The sequence below is a fragment of the Chiloscyllium punctatum genome, chromosome 37 (genome assembly GCF_047496795.1).
Source record: "Chiloscyllium punctatum isolate Juve2018m chromosome 37, sChiPun1.3, whole genome shotgun sequence".
Lineage (NCBI taxonomy): Eukaryota > Metazoa > Chordata > Chondrichthyes > Orectolobiformes > Hemiscylliidae > Chiloscyllium > Chiloscyllium punctatum.
The window spans coordinates 46,290,538-46,306,306 of NC_092775.1; the positions used below are offsets into that span (position 1 = coordinate 46,290,538).

Below are 15,769 nucleotides of genomic sequence, written 5' to 3' on the forward strand. Positions count from 1 at the left end.
TAGGTTCTCCGTCTAGCTGAGATCTTATGCAAACTTCAGGGTTGGCGTCCAGAGCGAAATTTCTTAAAGACTGTCTCTGTCTCTGTGATTACTGAAGCAGCCTTGCCAGTATTGACCTCCATTAGAACAAGGTGATAATTTAGCTAGTTGACATACTAATAACAGGGAAGACTAATAGGGAGCATTTTAGGCAGATATGCATCTTAGAAGAGACAAATGTGTGTTGTCGGCACACCAAGTGACCACCTTGGGCTACAGAGTCATCAGGACTAGGTTACACACGGTGGAAGGTAAAGTGAGGGCAATCAAAAGTCCTCCAGCTTCCATGTTTGGACTAGAGCTTAGGTCTTTCCTTGGGCTGGTAAACTACAATGGAAAATTCATACATAACTTTGCCTCCATCTTGGCATGTTTGCATTAATTCTTAAAGAAGGACCAGCCTTGAAAATGGCTGTGTAGCCAATCCTTGAAGAAAGTTGAGAAACAGCTATCATCCTCTAAGGTGTTGGTACACTGTGATCAAAAGAGATCTGGTATTGACTTGTGATGCCTCCCGTATGGCATTGGTTAATATTAGCTCATAAGTGGCCCAGTAGAGAGGAACACCCAATAGCATTCAGGAATTTGGCTAAGGCAGGACGTAAGTATACCCAGACAGAGGGGGAAGGTTTGGCAGTCATATTTGGAGTCAGGAAATTCCACCAATACCTTTTTAAGGATATAAATTTGTAATAATAATTGACCAAAACCCCTACTAGATTTATTTAGAGGACAAGGCTGAATTCAGTATTGGGCTGTAATACTAATTGCATTTAATTGCAAGTTGGAACATTGTCTAGGAGGCCAAAAAGCAAGTGTGAATGCATTAAGCTACCTCCCCACTGGCAGATATACCACCAGTGGTACCACCACTGGAAGAAATTTGTAATGGCTTTACATTTTCTAAACAATACCAGACTTTGGATGCAGAAAGACCCAGTCCTGGCAAAACTGGAATTGCTTTGATGATGGGCAACACCAAACTACCATTATAACCAGAATTGGGAACCTTTTGGAAGTTCAGGTCACAGTAGAGGGTGGTATATTATGTGGAGCAAGAGTGATTGCCCCCAGATACTGACTGAGCTCCATCAGGCGTATCCAAATTAAAGATGTTGGTGAGATAACAAAGTTGGAAATTGCCACCAGCAGCTTCCCCCAAATTCCTGGAGAGGGCTGGATAAACCCTGGACTTAGTTGCACATTAACTACTCAGGCCCTTTCATGGGCTCAATGTTCTTGGTCATTTTGGACACCCACTCAATGGCTGGACATGTGTCGAATTCATTTGTCAGACACAGGGATGATAGAAAAGCCGCAAGCATCTTCTGCACTACAGAGTCCCAGAAGTGTTGCTCACAGATAACAAGCCATGCTTTACAAGCAGGGAATTTGAGTATTTCCTAAAGTTGAATGATGTTTGCCATATAAGGATAGCTCCATACCATAAATCATCCGATGGTCTGGCAGAAAGAGCAGTCCAAACTTTGAAGGCAGACTTAAAGGAACAGCCTACAGCTTCACTAGATACCAAACTATCACCGTTCCTAAAAACAACAAATGCTGGAGATCAGGCAGCGCCCATGAAGGGACAGCAAACTAATGTTTGGAGCCTAGATGACTTTTCCTCAGAGCTGAAGTCATCCAAACTCAATGTTAGCTTGCACTGTCTCCATGTATTCTGTAAGTTTCACTCAGATTCTCTACATATCCAGAGTCTTCAACTGCTCCTCAAGTAACAAAACTTTCATTCCCAAGATAATTCTTGTAAACCTCCTCAGGTCTCCCTCCAAGGCAAGCACATCCTTCCTAGATACAGTGCCCAAAACTGTTCACAGTATTTCAAATGGGGTCTGACCAGAGCTTCATACAGCCTCAGAAGTACATCTCTGCTCTTGTATTCTAACCCACTTGAAATGAATACTAATATTACATTTGCCTTGCCAACTAAACCTGCATGTTAACCTTAAAAGAATCCTGAACTAGGACTCCCAAATCCCTTTGTGCTTCAGATATTTGAACCTTTCCCTGTTTAGAAAATAGTCTACGCTTCCAAATTTCCTACCACAATGCATAACTTCAAAATTTCAAACACTGTATTCTGTCTGCCATTTTTGTCCACTGTCCTAGCCTTCCCGCTTCCTCAACACAACTTGGCCCTCCACCTGACTTTGTGTCATTTGCAAATTTAGCAACAATGTCTTCAGTTCCTTCATCCAGATCGTTAATATGTAACATGAATAGTTTTGGTCCCAAAACTGACACCTGCAGAACTCCACTAGTCACAGGTTTCCATCCTGGAAAAGACCCCTTTATCCCTACTCTCTGCCTTCTGCCAGTCAGCTATCCGTGCCAACACCTTACCCCCTAACAGCATGGGCTCTTGTCTTATTTAGTAGGCTCCTGTGTAACACCTTGTCAAAGGCCTTCTGGAAATCCAAATAGATCACATACACTGGCTCCCCTTTGTCTAACTTGCTCATTACATCCTCAAAGAATTCTAACAGATTTGTCAGACATGACGTCCCCTTGATGAAGTCAAAAGGTGTGGTGCTGTAAAAGTGCAATAGATCAGGCAGTGTCCGAGGAGCAGGAGGGTCAATGTTTTGAGCATAAGCCCTTCATCAGCAATTCCTGATGAAGGGCTTATGCCTGAAACGTCAACTCTCCTGCTCCTTGGACACTGCCTGGGCTGCTGTGCTTTTCCAGCACCACACCTTTCGACTCTGGCTCTCCACGTCTGCAGTCCCCGCTTTCTCCTCCTCCCCTTGAAGCCGTGCTGACTCAGCCTTATTTTACCATGTGCTTACAAGTACTCTGTAAAGTCATCCTTAATAATGAACTGTGAAATCTTACCAACAACTGAGGTCAGGCTAACTGGCCGAGAGTTTCCTGTCTTCTACCTCCATGCTGAAACAGGGATGCAATATTAGACATTTTCTAGTTCTCTGGGACCCTTACTGACCCCAGTGATTTCTGAAAGATCACCAACAATGCCTCTATAATTTCCTCAGCTATCTTCCTTAGAACTCTGCAATTAGTCCACCTGATCTGAGTGATATTCAGATATTTCAACTTCCCAGAACCTTCGCCACTACACTATCCGTTACCATCTGGCTTTCTTGAAGTCTTACATGTTACTGACTACTTATCAGATCAGAAATGATTGCTCCATTGAACATTACAGTCGTCAATGAATGACTTTGACTTCAGTCCTTGATGGGGAAATGTCTCATTGATGCAGCTGAACATTCTTATGCCTTAGGACACTACTCTAAAAAAAACCTGCAGTGATGTCCCAAACTTGAGATGATTGACCTCCAGCAACCACAGCCGTCATGCTTTGTGATTGGTATGACTGTAACCAGTGGAATGTTTTCCCCTAATATCCATTGACTTCAATTTTGAACTGTTTCTTTTGTTCAGATTGAGATCAGGTTTGCTGAACCCCAAACTAAACACGATGGGCAGCTTATTACTAACTGAATGTCATTTGGTATCACTGTTGATGAGCATCTTCTATCATTTGCTGGTATTTGAGGGTATACTGTCAGGGGAAAAATGGCCAGTTTTGTCCTTTTTTTTGTGGTCAGCATGTACTTGGGCAAAAGTACTAAAGTCTTATGCTCCAGAACTAACTGTTCCAGTACAACTATAACACCATCATTGGCTAGCGTAATAACTAGGATGGATGATGAGCATTAAATGTCAGCCATGCAAATGATTTTCAAACCCCTTCAGAGATTTTTCTTTAAAGTTTGCCTTATTGGACAGATTCCAGCATTATAGTTGTACTGGAATCGCTCATCTAGGGGTATGGCTAGTTCTACAGCCAACCTCTTCAGTATTATTCCTGAGATTTTGCCATGGTTCAGGTCATTTGCTGTATGAATGCCTTCAGCTGTGTTTAGATATCATCTGAAGGAATTAAACAGGTCAAAGACTTATATCTATGATGGTGAGGATCTCAGAAAGAATTTAGGATTGGTCAACCATTTGGCACTTTTGACTAAATAGGTTCCAAATGTGTCGGCCTTGTCATTGGCACTGACCTGCAGGCTTTACAAAAGCTGAGGATGTTTGCAGAGCCTCTCCCTCAGCTTTGTTGTTTAATTATCTGCTACTGTTCACAATTCTATGTGGCAGAACCAAAGAGTTTTGATCTGACCCACCAGTCATGGGATCATGTAACTCTGGGTTCTATATTAGTAACTTCCTGAAATAATTCAGTTAAGTTCCTTTGGCATAATATGACCTTTGCAGATCTGTGGCTCCTGAATCAGGTCAAATTTCCTTGTTAAAAACCATCTGTGCTTAAGGAACCAAAGGCACTGTGTAGGCACTTGAATTAGTCATTGCAGAGAGATGTCTGGGAAAAGGTAGGCTTGAATGTTCCCTGTGGGATCTGGAGGTGTATATGCGTTTAAAGAACTAGTCCAGCAGATGTCCTTGCCTGCTTAGGAGAGGAGACTTGAATTACAGTCTGCAAAAGTGATGGAGAAAATGTACAGTGAATCCCATGGGTACTCATAACTTTGTCCTGATGACGAGTGTTAAAATTCCCATTATAATATGGAAAATCTCTTCTATTATAGCAAAGCAACCATTGTTTAAAAGTCCCGTTTGCTAAAGGTAGTGTTCTGTTGAAGGAATATTTTAGTAGTAGAGAAAGTAGTAAAGCTTTAAATGGTTTGAAAGTGCTGTTATCTTCAGAAGTTCAGCAATTTCTAGACCCATTATTTGTATCTGGAGGAAGGCTGTCAAGTAAAATGTCCAAAAGGCAAAGTTGGAGCAGAGTGGACTCAAGATAAATTTGCCTCAGGCTACAGATGAATCATGTTGCAGGTTGGGGCGCAAGAGCAGTTCAGATTCTGTCTCACTTGTCCACATCCGCCTTTGAGCTTCATCCATTCATTAGGTCCAGCTTCTCATTCTTTGACTCCCCTTTCCAGTGAACTGTTGACCTGAACAAAGCAGTTATGCAACAAAATGAATGCATCACATTTGAGTTCAGAAGGTTTTTTGTTAGTGCAGTTTTAAAATTATTTAATTTGAGTTTATCTCTCATGTACAGAAATCCTGAAAATGTTGTGTCTGAGTTGGCTTGAATCCAGGATATAATAGATGCAGCCCTTACAAATTGGTTGAGTTTCTGGATTTCATGACCATGTACAAATAATGAAATGGGAATATGAACTCTTGAAAATTTAAACCCAGCTCAATTATTCAACAGACTTATTGAAAACAAGATTTATCTATATACTGCCTTGCTGCATCACTATTCGTGCTCCTTTTGTTAAATCTTTGATGCTTCTTAAGCCCAGAATTTACTTTCTTGCCTTAAAAACTTTTTTCCTTCTCTCTGTTGAGTTTCTACACTGACTGAAAATTCATCATTGGTGATTGCAACCTTTACCTCAACAGCCCCCTGCACCCTATACTCTGATTAAATTCTCTTGTCGTTGTTCAATCTATTCCTTTTTTGATTTTTCTTTTCCCCAGCCATACACTTAGCTCCCTCAATCTCAACAGCACTTGAAGTTTCCCTCAATCAAGGTTTTATCACTAATCAATCACACCATTGTTTCAATCAACACATATCTGATCTATCCTGGCAGATGTACCACACTTTACACACCAGCCAAAGGAACCTGTTAGTCTTGGATCTGTCTAGCAGATAAGAATATTTAATGCTGTTTTTGTGTATCTACCTTCTTCCTTACATTTTAGCTCAGTATGAACTATATCTCCCCTCTAATACCAAAATGGAAGTTCATGTATTTTTCTGTCTTTGAGATAAAGACCATTTGCATAGTTGCCTATAATGTTTCTTACCTCTCTCTTCCTGCTATCAGCCAAACTAGCTTGGATCACCATCCCTTTGCAACTTTTCTCCAAGCACATCTTGCTCATTAAATCCATTTCCTCCTACTTCAATTTCATGCCCACGCTTGCTTCCCTTACACCATGGTCAGTTGTTCACTTGGGTATTGTCCCTCTCCTTTTCAATGTCACCACCATCCTTCATCTCCATGCTTTGACCTGGCCTTCTATTCACCCTCTGTTCCATTGCTCTGTAGCATATATGTGCCCACTTCCCAATTCCATTCTCATCTCTCCTCCACAAGCTGCTTGAGGGGTGTTGGGATTATTGCCAGACAAGAGGAAAATTGTGTGGGTACTAGAATAAAGATGCTAGTGAAACTGTGTTAACCTGTGTTATATTATCCTAATAATACATCATTCCTTTAACAGAAACAATGTGCAACTTGCCCACAATTCATTAGTTGGGGAATCCAGAGATGGCACACAAATGCCATGGCTCAGTTAAAGAGCCATAGCATTTCCTATTCTTCACTTCCTGCCCAGCTAATAGTCCTGCCTTTAGCCTGTATTGAAGTTGGAACATTCTATTCAACTAGTCTGGTTTTCAACCTATCAATTCAATTAAAATCATAAATGTTATTCTTCATGACAGCGGCTGACCAGGTATATTATCAATCTTTTATCAAGTTGATCATGCCATCCTCCTCAACAATCAACCTTTGTCTTGCAACTCAAAAGAACTGTGCAAGAACAGTTTTATACTTGCATGTTCCTAATTTCCACAACAGATCTTCCATCTTAATTTCTAACAACAAGACGGAAGAGTTCATAAGATTATTTCTCGTTAAAAGCAAGATGATCGGTTATCTTTGTCGCTTCTGAAGTTCTGCTTATCATGAAAATGAATCTCCCTGAAATTCTCTATTGCCTTCATGATGATCTTGCATTTTTGTCCAGTTTCTTTCTTTCTTTTTCCCTTTTGAGTTCACCTTCTATCGAGTTCCACAAATCTACTGACCACCAACTTCTTATTGCCATCCCAATGGTACCTGACATTGTAAATGACTCCCTTTCACTAGTTATTGTCCCCATTACTTTCTAAATCACCTTTCTTCTGCAAATTACTGCTTCAAACATGTTATTTTCCTAACCCATGGCTGTCTCTTCATGTTTACATGTCTTCAGTCAGGTTTCCATCCCAGGCATAACACTGACATGGTTCTAATTAAACTCCCAAATGTCTTATTCTGTGACTAACTGTGGCAGTGCATTTTTGTGCCTTGTTCTCCCCATCCTCACTACAACTGTCCGTATGGGAATTGCTAGTCAACAACACTGTGGGTATACCTACACCACATGGACGCAACAACTCAAAAAGTTAGCCCATAACCAGCACCTTGAAGGCAATTAGGGATGAACAATAAATGTGTCCGGACCTAGTCACAAATGTTCATTTCTATGAAAGAATAAGGAAGAATGAACATACTCTCATGCTGCAATGCCATTCCTTCGTTGTCCAGTTTGAGTCTGCCCTGCCATAAATTCAAACTGCGTGCCTCTAATCACGATACTTTACTCCCTGCCCAGTTACCATCAGTCTTCAGCCTCTTCCTATTCCTATATTCCCACTCCTCTTCAATCAAAAAGTGGAGGTTTCCATACATGCATCTTCCCCAACAAAGGATGACCTGCTTACACTTCTGTAACATTGTCTATCTACTTAAATTCACATCCCTACTTTGTAGCCTTCATATTCAATTTTTTCAATGTTCTCCACAATCAATAAACTCCAGTTTAAAAACTCTGCTCTCTATTTTCTATCTTTCATCCAATTCCACTTTATTATCACTCCTGTCTTTATTGACCATGTTGACTCTGAAAGTCTCAAACCTAACTTCTCATCCTCACACTAGTTCCTCTTTCTCTAACATTTTCTTGCCCTGAAATTCTCCTCACCTGCTTCATTTCTCTGATACTGACTTATCTGATTCACCGTTCTCTTTACTCTTTGATTTTTCTTCAACTCCATACTCTAAAATTCCTTTTCCAAGCCTCTCACCTTTCTCTATTCCTCTTCTCCCTCCTTAAAACCCACCTCCCTAGTCACATCTCCTACAATTAGCATCTGTTCTTGTCTAACTGCACCACAGGAGGTTTTTTTCGATATTTAAAATGCTAAGTAAATGTCAGTTGTTTGATTACCTCCAAGAAATTGTATTAAAAAGATGCAGCTCACCAAATTCATAATTGTAGGTTAAAAAATGAAAACAGTCACAGTTCATGTCAGGATGGTATGTTGCAAAAAGATTTGAGTGTGTCAGCCCTTGGATGACAGCATTGTGATGTCAGATGAAATAGAGCAAATCAGTCATCTTACTGTTGGAAGTGTCTTTCTATTGTTATTTCCTCAGTTACATTTCCATTACAGAAACAATTCATGAAGATTGACACATGATCCGAATTGAATAGGCAGCTATGTACCATGTTTGAGAGAGCACTGTGATCTATACAAGAACACATGCTTAGTAATAATTATATATTGTCAAACAAAAATGGATAATGATCAAAATGTTATCCAAGATATTAAATACTTTCTTTTAAACCTACTGTCAGGCTCCCTTTCCAGAGTGCATTATGCATTTCTACATCAAACTGCTACAAATACTGGCACATCCCTGCAGCAGAAAGCAGAACATGTAGCAATGCATAAAACTGTACTAATTTGACTGAACTACTAGGGACTTGTTTGGAATCAATCACAGCTTGAGGGCTGTTCACGTTTTGAACATGCATTAAGTTGCTACAAAATGTTGAAAAATGTATAATCTGCTGATCACAGTTTATTTGTCTCTACTTTAAATATTTTCTTACCTTTTGGCTTCAACTTATCAATTCAACAGAAAGGAACTGACTGTCACTTCCTGCATCTCATATGTGGGAGAGCACTGCAACTTGCTGTTTCCCTATAATTTCTCCACATTTAACAATGATAAATGTTCATTTGAAATCTCCTTTCAGTGGTTGTCCAGGAGTCTGAAGTTTGCATTCTAAGGAATTCTGGTGTCAGACTCATGAGTCTGTAAATAATCTTTGGTATGGTCACCGCCACAACGAAGTATTGATACCAGAATTTATCCGTTTCATTTCAATTTCTTAAGCAATATTCCTGGTTCTGATTGAGAGTTTACCATTGAGGCATGGAGACTACTGGTATAGAATTTAAATGCTTTTCTATGACTCTTCCAACCTACGCAACTCTGAAAAGACCTCGGCCAATTTCCCATTTCAGGAAAGTGTAAATCACCCAAGGATGTAATTTACAAAAATTTATAAAGTTTTCACTATTTTCCACAGTGAAATTCTGTGGATGTTCTACAAACCCCATGGCATAACTCTAGCAGGTGATTGTCAGTTGCCACAGAGAAATGGTGTCAACAGTAGAATTTCAGGGTCAGCATGTTTGACACTTTTCAACCACCTTTTCTTCACTGTTTGAAAAGTGTCAAGGGCTAATCATTAATATCTAGAAGAGTCTGCAGTGCTCTTGACATCTCTGGCACTCACTAGCTAAATGTAACTTCAGTCATCACCTAAGCACTAAAAAGCTTCAAATCATAGGCATTTCTTGTTCTGTGCTGCTGTCATTATTCCTATTATGCCCTGACTGCTGACGCTCTGACTTTTGTGCTCTATTCTCAAAGGACAAGACAGCCCCATTAAGCGAATGATTACCTACAGCCTAATTGCAAACTTTTAGTGCTGCACAAAATGGAAATTTTAAAACTTAGAAATAGCAAAGGAGTTGATGAGAAGCTCCAGCTGCAACCTCAATTTAACACTTGGGGTTCTGTGAATTCAAGGTCACCTCAGTCTGAAGACTATTACACACACAGTCATGTAATACACACCAGATTTAATAGCTTATGTGTCTCGGGCAATGCTCGCTATCAATAGATATCTTCAAATTAGAGTGGAAATGAGATAATGGCAACATATTCCCTCATATTTATGTTGTGAAGTAACTTAGAAGTAGAAATGCACATTAATGTATGAAGATAGCCCGATTGATGTGCAAGATAGGCTTTATACATCATTTGTTAGTGCAGAGCTTGAGTATTGCTGAGATTTCCTTGGAGACACCTCTTTGGAGGGTAAAGTGAATTAATCTTGGTTCAGTGGTATCGCAATTGCCTCTAAATCCAAAGGTTGTGATTTCAAGCACCATCCTTGTCCTCCTGAACCCACAATCATTCTGATACTAGTGTGCAGCCTTGAAGGAGTGCTGTACTGTCAGAGGGTCTGTTTCAATTGACATAAGCGAATATTTATCTTTCCTCTAGGGTAGACATTAATGATCATGTGACACTTATAGAAGGAGGACAAAGTAAATGCAAATGAGATAGTTTAATGGACTCTTAATCCAACAGCTGGATTTGGAAAATTGCTGTCCACAAGTGGACCCTTCATATCCTTACATAACAACAGTGGCTCCACTTCAAAAATATTTTGTAGGCTAGAGAGTGCTTTGGGATCTCTTGAGTGCATGAAAAGCACTATATGGAATGCATAAATGCAAGAATAAATTCATCATTCCTGTCCATTTCACTTTCTGTGTCTCAATTTAAGGTACATTAAGACATATTTCTGCTCCCATTCCTTGAATTCACACTGGCACAATCCAAAATCTAGTTCAAATACTGAATTTCTTTACTAGCAGCAAACAATGACACAACTGCCTTCTAAAGAGCAGCTGCTAGTGTTACAAGTCGTGATAGGTTTTCACATATTAGAACACTCCATCATATTACACAATGTTATGCTGCTAATGTGTGTAAATTGTCTTTATCCCTTTAAAATTATATTTTAATTACTATAAATAGGTACATTCTAAGATGGCTAGTCACTACCTGCAAACTGGTTAGACTAGAAAACACAGCAGAGAATAATTGTCTTTAACATTTGGTAATTTTCTGAATATAATGTGCACTTTTTCCCTAAAAGCCTGTCTAGAGGTTAGGGTGCATATGCACAAAATCAAAATGGGATTTTATTTGTGGCTGGTCAGGTACTTCTCTTCAGTATACTAAATAATAATGCATTTCTATTAACAATGTTTGAAGTTCTTTCAGTTTCTAAGGCACAAATAAAACCTGTAATGAAACACTCTTAGAAATGTTTAGAAATTCAAAAAATTACTGCTACAATTATTATTAAGTCTAGTGTTTGTCTCATTTAATATTGATTTCCTGTGCTACTGCTGTGTTACAATGGATTTCAGCAACTCCTATCGCCTTATGTTTGAAGGCTGTCATCTAACATATTCTCTTCTCTTCCATACAGCCAGTTAGTAATTTTCAACTCAAAACATTAATATGAAAGATCTCTGCTTATTGCTGTGAGAAATTTGCCTGCACATCACACTGTAAATCGATAAACACTGTCAGCTCATTCCCTGTTCTTGAGTATCACGCACTGTGCATGAGCATGAGGATCAGCTGCCTGACAAACTAGGATGGGTACATATCCTTTAACTTAGTCAAGTTTACTCACTACATGTACCAAAGTGCAAATTTGATTGCAGTATTTCAGAAGCTTAAGTACGTGATTATATGTGGTGGGAAGGCAAATGATTTGGTTGTGGGCTATTCAGAAAATTATGGTAATCAATATTATTTCCAGTAGACAGTTGGCTCCAATTTACTGGATTTCTGAAATTGATTCAAAGAATCAAAAAACCACAGAAGATGCTACATCCTGTGTTGTTTAGGATTGTGACTCACCCAAAGTGACTGCAGTTTAAAAAAATAACTCTAGTTGTATGCATTTCCAGAAATTGAACAGGGAAATATGTTTCTTATTAAGAATAGAAGAGAGTACTGTGAAACAAAATCCAAGCAGTTATTTTTAATCAAGACAGTGGAATTCATTAATTGAAGAGATTTATTTCTTTATTTTGTTTATTCAGTATAGTGGAAACTGAATAAAGATTCGTGCACCTTGTGTCTCTTACTGTGTCTCACACCTACACACACACAACATGGGTGCTGGGGAAAAAATAAGCACTACTGCAGTTAGGAGGTAGTGTGGGGGTTTTAAAAAAAAGAAAGAAAAAATCACACAAAAATTTTAAAAAAAAGGAAAATGGGCATATGGATTTCAATGGCACCTCATGATGTTCCTTAACGTTCCCATAGAATATTAGGAGATGCTATTAATTACTTTGTAGTGATTGGCAGCCTTATTGTTCACAGCAAATCCTCTGAATTCCAATAAGGTTAATAACCATTTCTGTTATTAATACTTTTGCTACAGGGTAAAACATCATTTCATATTTATGTTTGGGATGTTGACATATCTACATCAACTGAATATCCATTTGAATAGCCCGAGAAAGATGATGATGGTCCTTCTGTTTGAACCATTGCAATCTTTGCAGGGATGCTGCTCCTACAATAATATTCAGTAGAAATTTCTTAGATGATGGTCAAGAAGTACCAGTATGCCTCTATGTAAAGGTACATGATTTTGATATTTGCACTTCTTAGTGGAAGAGACCCCAGTGAATGAAAATACTGTTGCAGTGAGCTTGTGTATTGTTACAGTGCAATATGCATATTGATGTGCATCAAAACTCCTGTAACCTTAGCACCATAATGGCATGGTGGAAACCGATTTAAGCATCATAGATCATATACAATCTTTGTCCTGAATGGTGTAAAAATTCTTCCTGTCAAACAAGTAATGTTAATTCCATCATTCATCTGAATTGAGAAATGTTAGTGATTGTTAGGGTTTGGGGATCAGGTAAGCCAGAGTATCCAATCTCTCTCCTGCTCAATACTAACCACAATGTTGATATGACTGGACCAATTCAAGTTCTGGTCAATGGTGGGCATCAAGATGATGTTAGCAGTGTTGAATATTTTGCCTTTGCTTATTATCTAGCTTGAGGCCCAGTCAAAATAGCCATTCTACTTTGAATAATGACAATGAATACGTGAAGAAACAAGAACATTTTGAGGCAAACTTGATCTGACTCAATTTTGATTGTAAGAGAATGCAATGAATTTTCATTTCTTTTCTTTGTCAGTTAACTATTCTAATTCACTCGTGACATCATGATTTATATTTTAAAGTTGACGGTTTCATGTCCCAATTTAAATAGTAACATAGTGCAGATTAGTGGAAGGTGTGACCACCAGTAGCTAAAGGATAATGACAGGCATACAATCAGTTTTTTGTTTTAAAATGTTAGTGGTCATTCAAATTCTGATATTATTTCAATTCAAACTACCAGATGATTTGAAATAAGCAATTTTGATTTAAGAGTGTATCTTCAACAGTTAAAGGTAGGTGATGGTATTCTCAGTGGTTGAATACTGTTTTAGTATTTAGATGTTTGTTGTTGTCAACTAACCCTTTTAAAATATGTCTATCTGTCATCTGTTTTACAGACTTGTCATTTTTAAAGTCTCATAATTCAATATTTCAAATGCAAGTGATCTTGCAGCAATTGGAGGTTAAACTTAACTACTAAACGACTTTACTGAAAGACTTAAAGCAACTTAAAGGCCCACACCCATACTTCAGGCCTGAATCAATATTCATTCTGCCAGACTGAACCACTGTTACAAGAAGTTAAATAAAAGGTTAACTAGATCAGGCTGAATTGCTTAATTGACAGCTCGCATGTTTAATAGTCTGAATGTTGTGATAAGACAGAAAAATGGAAGGAAAGATGTTCCAGGAGAAGCACAGATTCATTTGCGTACTTCCACTAAGTGAAAACACTGAAGAAGCAAACATTGTGAGTGCACGGTTTGGATTCATATCAAATTGTGATGGTTGTATTTAAGTTGTTATGCATTGATCTTGAAAATTTTGAATGACCTACAGAATGTAAGAAATTTCCAGACTATAGAGTATTTGAGAGTGACTCAGATGTCACTGGCATCTAGTAATGAGTTGAACTCTATATCTCATTCTTCAGGCCTTTGCTGATTAATTTGTTCCCATAGATGCTGCAGTCCTCCAGGGTTTCCATGATGGGCATCTTATATCTTGCCACTTTGTGCAGTGTACAACATGAGATTAAGCTTGCAGTTCCAATGAAGTAACTCTTTTGGAGATTGTGAATAGTGCAAAGACGGAATTGCCTCTTTTAGTAGGGAAGACACTCTCCATGAAGGAAATCTAAGAGATTATGTACCTCTAGTTTAAAAGGATTGACAAACTTCAGACTTACAGGAAGGGAATTAAAAAGAATTGACTTCCACCCAGCAACTACCAGTCTACCAAGTCTAGAAACAACACGTTCCAACAGAATTGTGAAACCACCAGTTTACTTGAATTAGTAAAGTTAGAGAATCAAAACCTGAGGTGGGGGAAATGAGTTAGTGACAAATATAATTATGTGCAATAATTATAATTTATAATTAATTATAAATATAAAAATGTGTAATACAATATAAATAATGGGGATAAAAAGCTTGGGGGAGATGTTGTATATGGTTCTAAAATATCCAGATTGAATGCCTTAAAAAACACCTCTTGATGGTGTCATATGAACGTCTGAGTTTAACAGCATGGGATCTTGAGTTAATAAGCCCTTCCATTTGGTGATCCTTAAGCTCTCTACAATAATATCCATCATATCAACATAATCTGTGTCAGCAGCAGCCCTGAGAAATCAAAGGTTATGCCTGTTAAGTTAGTTGAGTCTTCCGATAACAGAGGAGCCCAATCTTGGATCCAGGGTTTTTTTTCTGTAGAGGGGTCAGATTGCTTTGTGGTGAAATCAAATTCACAGCTCCAGGTTGGCTGCCTTCTCCTTCCTCTGCAGCTGCGTATCCACCTCCTGGCCAAGTCACTGAGCTTTGAAATGGCTTGTATTTTGATGGATGAGGAGATGCCATGCCAAGCATCAGCAGATTTTCTTCTCCCAGTCAGCAGTGTCAATGCCTCCACGCCAACATACAATAGACTAATACAATTAACTACAAGAATTTTTTTTAATTAGACCTGATATGATTTTCTTCCACCACAAGCAGGCCCTCCACTTTGAAGATTGTGGCAGCAGTTCATATGATGTAGTAAGCTGGCCTCCCCATACAACTCCACATTTTGGTTTTGAACAAATATACATTTGTTTTATTCTTTCATGGAATGCGGAGATGTGAAGGCATGGTCAGTATTTCTTGCCCCTGTGTAAATGCCCTTGAATTGAGTGGTTTGCTCGGCTATTTCAGGGGGCAGTTAAAAGTCAACCATATTGCTGTAGGGCTCGAGTCCACGTAGGCCAGACCTGATAAAGGTGGTAGATTTCCTGCCCTAAAGGGAAATAATGAGCCCGATGACTATTGTAAAATTCAATGATGGGTTCATGGTCACTAATACTATTCCATCTAATTTAAAATCCATCAGATGTCCTGGTGTGATTTGAGCCCATATCCCCAGAGTATTAATCTGGCCCTCTAGGTTTCTAGGTGCAGTGACACAACCTTATGTCACCATAACCAGGAAATCAGAACAGGCACACCATAGCCGACAATGATGGAAAAGGTGCTCACAAATTTTAGTATATATTCTGGTGCCTAAAGCTTGTTCCTAGGTTTGGATTCACACACTTGGCTCTTACAACTTTACTGTGGTTTTGGGCTAACTCTAATGTTAAAATTACTTACTAAGTATTACACATAAATTGATACACAATTATTATGTGTGTGTCAATCAACATCTCTGGCCCTGAAAATTAACTGTGACAGTGGAATAATTTCATTTCTTTGGGCTTTCGTTATTTGAAATGATGGATGTTTTTCCTTTGCCTTTTCAATGCAATCTTCCTTTCACCTTCTGTTTCTTTAGTAGCACTGTTCATGTTTAATGTGCCCAGTTCTTCTGCAAT

At 38.7% G+C, this 15,769-nt stretch overlaps 1 protein-coding gene across 1 annotated transcript in view; it reads left to right on the plus strand.

Annotated features, from left to right (window-relative positions):
• The window catches only part of xkr7b (XK, Kell blood group complex subunit-related family, member 7b), a 203,253-nt gene that overhangs the window by 146,272 nt on the left and 41,212 nt on the right, over nt 1–15,769 (plus strand). The window lies entirely within an intron of this gene.